Source organism: Hylobates moloch, unplaced genomic scaffold, assembly GCF_009828535.3.
Source record: "Hylobates moloch isolate HMO894 unplaced genomic scaffold, HMol_V3 SCAFFOLD_241, whole genome shotgun sequence".
Taxonomy (NCBI): Eukaryota; Metazoa; Chordata; class Mammalia; order Primates; family Hylobatidae; genus Hylobates; species Hylobates moloch.
Window position 1 is genome coordinate 36,901 of NW_026652516.1, and position 4,852 is coordinate 41,752.

Consider the following 4,852-nt stretch of genomic DNA (forward strand, 5'->3'; position numbering starts at 1 on the left):
GTGAGAGTCTTTCTTGGGAGGTTGGTAGGGTCTTTCTTGGGAGGCTGATTGGGTTTAGGCACCACCTAGATTCCTGTGGACCTTCTGGGCAAAGCCATTTCTTAGCCAGGGGGGTTAGAAGGGAAAGCATCATTGTGGGTGTCCCCAGTTTTTGGACATGTCCTCTCTCAGTGGGAAGGAGACATATGACTTGGTTGGGTTCTAAGAGTTCTGGGACTTGCCCATCAGTCAGGCTTGGAAAGGAGATGATCTGAAAACTTGTTAGAGAAGAACATGACTTTCCATACTCATACAGACGGTCTTTCAAAGCTCTCCAACAGTGGATGTAAATTAGCACACCCATTATAGAGAACTGGATGGTGGTCCCTCAAAAAATTAAAAATAGAACTACCATATGATCTAGCAATCCTGTGACTAGGCATATAGCCAAAGGAAATGAAATCAGTGTTTTGAAGAGATATCTGCTCTCCTATGTCCACTGTAGCATTATTCACAGTAGTCAAGATGTGGAATCAATATAAATGCCTGTCAATGAATGAATGGATGAATGGATAAAGAAAATGTAATATACAGTATATACACAATGGGATACTATTCAGCCTCAAAAAGAAGGAAATTATATCATTTATGACAACATAAATGAACCTGGAGAATATTATGTTTAGTGAAATAATTTAGACTCAAATAAATACCACATATTCTCACTTATATGTAGAGCCTTAAAAAGTCAAATTTGTAGAAGCAGAGAGTAGAATGGTGGTTACTAGGGGTTGGGGTGGGGATCTGGGAAGATGTTGGTCAATGGATACAAAATTTCAGATAAGAGGAATAAGTTCAAAAGATCTATTGTACAACATAGTGACTATAGTTAATAGCAATGTATTATATACTTGAAAATTGCCAAGAGTAGATTTTCAGTGTTCTCACCCCAAAAAATGTTAAGTATGTAAGGTAATGCATATATTTGCTAATTAGCTCAATTGAGCTAATGTATAGATATTTCAAGACATCATATTTTATACCCTCAATATATACAACTTTTACTTGCCAATTAAAAAATATTTTTAAAAAGCTCTCCAACAGATGTTAAAATGAAGGTTTGAACTAGGTCCAAGGGGTTTTATCTGGAGAATGAATTGACTTTTATGCTCTTCCAAGGAAACACATGGGGGAAGAGGCAAGATTTCAGCTCTAGAATGAGGGAGTCTGAGGCAGGAGATGGATGGCATTCAAGGCGGCTTGTCACCATAAAGAATCTGTTTTCCTAGGAGACTGAGTGAGTACTTAGCTGTGACTCCCGAATAGCTAGAGTTTTGTAGTTGACCTGTGGGATTACAGTCATGTTTCAGAAAAATCTCCTAATTCTGGCTCAAGGGATACAAATCTGGCTAGGGGGTTAGGTTAGGGCGTTTCAGGAGAACAAAACTTCAAAGTTATTACCTGGAAAAATTTAGAATAAACCTATAAAATTGTATTACTGAAAAGAAACTTAGAGACTAGTCAAATTCTTTCATTTTACAGTTGGGGAAATGGAAGCCAACAGAGGGAAGGTGAGTTTTCCAGGGCCAGGCAGGAACGTGGTGTCTGGCATTTGGCCTGCTTAACGCTGCTCAAGGCTGGAATTGAGGAATTCGGGAGAGTCTTTTAAAAAATTAAAAAACTACAAACTTCATGCCTGACTTCGGGCAAACCATTTTTATTCAAATTATATAAAAATGGGAATAATACTTAACTAGCCTACTGAGCTGGGCTGCTTATTCATAAGGTTACAATTAGCAGGAGTCACAGTGACTCTTCTAGAAAAGTTCTGGCATGGATTGCACTGGCCTCTGTGGAGTGTTTATGTTATTCCGTTAGGTAGGCAGACCCTCCTAGTCAGGACTAAACATTATGCGGGAGTGGACTGTGCACAATAGAAAGATGTGTGGCATGCAGAACGAAATGCTGTGCTTCCCTGTGCCATTGCTAGTCCCTCCTCTTGGTTGTAATCTGGCTTCAGTAAATACTGCATTCCTTTTTTTTTTTTTTTTTTTTTAGATGGAGTCTTGCTCTTATCACCCATGCTGGAGTGCAATGGTGTGATCTCAGCTCACTGCAACCTCCACCTCCCCAGTTCAAGCAATTCTCCTGCCTTAGCCTCTGGAGTAGCTAGGATTACAGGCACCTGCCACCACACCCAGCTAATTTTTTTGTATTTTTAGTACAGACGAGGTTTCACCACGTTGGCCACGCTGGTCTCAAACTCCTGACCTCAGGTGATCCACTCGCCTTAGCCTCCGAAAGTACTGGGATTACAGGTGTGAGTCACCGTGCCCAGCCTACTGTATTCCTTAATGACCTCCCTGTGCTAGACTAAATAGATATTTTCCATTCCTCACCTTACTGGACCCCTCAGTGGCATTCGGCATTATCGATCACTCATCCTCCTTGAGTTGTTCTCTTTTCTTGGATTCCATCATACTGTATTCTCCTGTTTGTCTTTTTAAATTTTCCTCATCCTCTCTGGCTGCTCCTTTTCATTCCATTTGCAGATTCAGCCTCCTCCACTCAGCAAGTAGGTGATCCTCCCACCAATCCACACCAACTTGTATCTATTTTGTCTCCTAATGTATGTCTCTCTATTTTTACTTTTGTTACCCTAGTCTGGTAGACCATTAGTTTTTGCCTGGACCACTGTAAAATTATGTTCAGCAAATATTTGTTGAGTAATTAAATGAATGGGGTCTGATAAGAGTGTCATAGAGTGGGGAAAGTTCTATCCCAGCTTACCAATTTCAAGGCAAAGTAGTCCTGAACAAATGGCAGAGCTAGGGCTGAAAGCCCTTCCTACTAACTCCTTGAAATGGACCTTTATCAACTGAAAAATGAGATAATTGGACTTGATGATCTTTATAACTTCTATATCTCTGATAGTTTGTGATCTACACCACACAAACTCAGAAACAGCCATTAAAAAAACCTCCCAACAAATGACAAAATAATTAGAATAGGCAGCCTTTATAATTCATCTTGCAAGGCTGTAGGTGAGACCATACATTATTTAAAGATATAAAACCTAGAGGAATGACAGAATTGTGTTCCAAAAAGATCTCAAGAGGCATGAATGCTGACTCAGATCTAACAAGCTGAAGTTTAATAGAGGTATAAGTGAAGTTCTAAACATTTGGGTCTCCTAAATGCAGTTAGATAGGAATATAGAGAAGAGAGAGTTCAAGGGAACATGAGTTGTCTTTGAATATATCAAAGATGGCAAAATGGATAAGGAGTAAGACCTGTTCTGTTGGGTACCATGAGGACTACATTTGATGCTATAGAGAGGTAGATTTCAGCCTACTCAGAACTGTCTGAGGGCAGGTTCCCTGTAGGGTAGGAGATTTCCTGTTGCTGTAGAGTTGGGCAGAGGAATGTTGTGGAAGGGATTCATGTATCAGATGGATAATAGATCTAGGTGATCCTAAGGTTACTTTTACTCCTGAGACTGTAAAACTCTTGTTAGTGGGTCCTCAGCTTGGCCTGGCCTTCTAGCCTCAGCAGGTGTCCCCCTGTGCACTCCTTGGTATGGGAAGAATAATAGAGATTATAGCCAACCAGGCTTGCTATAATTGAGAAAACTTTAATAACAAGAGTTCCGTATTCCTATTTGGGAAGGTGTAGTATTCCGTATTCTGATTTGGGAAGGTATCCCTGTTTAACACATCAAGAAATGAGGCCTAGAGCTTGACGTAACTTGCTTATGATCAGAGTTAGAAATACAGCCTTGTCTTTCAAAAAAAAAAAAAAAAACTTAATTGAGCTTAAATTCACCTACCCTACAATTCCCTCATTTAAAATGTACAATTCAGTGGTTTTTAAAGTATATTCACAGAGTTGTGCAAGCGTCGCTGAAATAAATTTTAGAAAATTTGTGTCATGCCATAAAGAAATCCTATACCTGCTAATGAAATGAGCAGACTCTCCCTATTTCACCCCAACCTCCCAGTCCTTGGCAACCACTAACATACTTTCTGTATTCCTAGATTTGCCTATTCTGGATATTTCATATAAATAGAATCATATAATAGGTGTTTTTTTGTGACTTGCTTCTTTTACTTAACATAATGTTTGCAAGGTTCATCTGTGTCCTAGCATGTATTTGTATGTCATTCCTTTTTATTGACAAATAATATTCCATCACATGTTTACCCATTTGTCAATTGCTTATGCATTTTGTTTATCCACTTATCATTTGGTGGACATTTGTGTTGCTCCTCCTTTTTGGGTATTACAAGTAATAATATTACAAACATTAATGTGTGAGTTTTTGAGTGGACATATGTTTTCGTTTCTCTTGGGTAGAGAGAAATGAAATTCCACCTAGGAATGGAATTGATGGGTAATACGGTAGCTGAATGTTTAACCATCTGAAGAACTGACTGACCCAGACTATTTTCTGCAGTGGCTGTACCATTTTACATTCCTGCCAGCAATATATGAAGGTCCCCATTTCTCCACATCTCCACTCACACTTGTTATTTCTGTTTTTTAAAAATTTATTATTATAGCTATCCTAGTGGGTACAAAGTATTATCCCACTATGGCTTTGATTTGAATTCCCCTGATGTCAAGCATCTTTTCATGTCATTATTGGCTATTTGTATAGCTTTGGAGAAGTGTCTATTCAGATCCTTTGGCATTTTAAATTGAGTTGTCATTTTATTATTGAATTTTAGGAGTTCTTTATATGTTCTATATATTAGACCTTTATCAGATATATGATTTGCACATATTTTCTCCCAATCTGTGGATGTCTTACTTTCTTGAGAGCCCCATCTTTTGAATCATAGTTTAAATCTCTTTCTGTTATATCATAAAT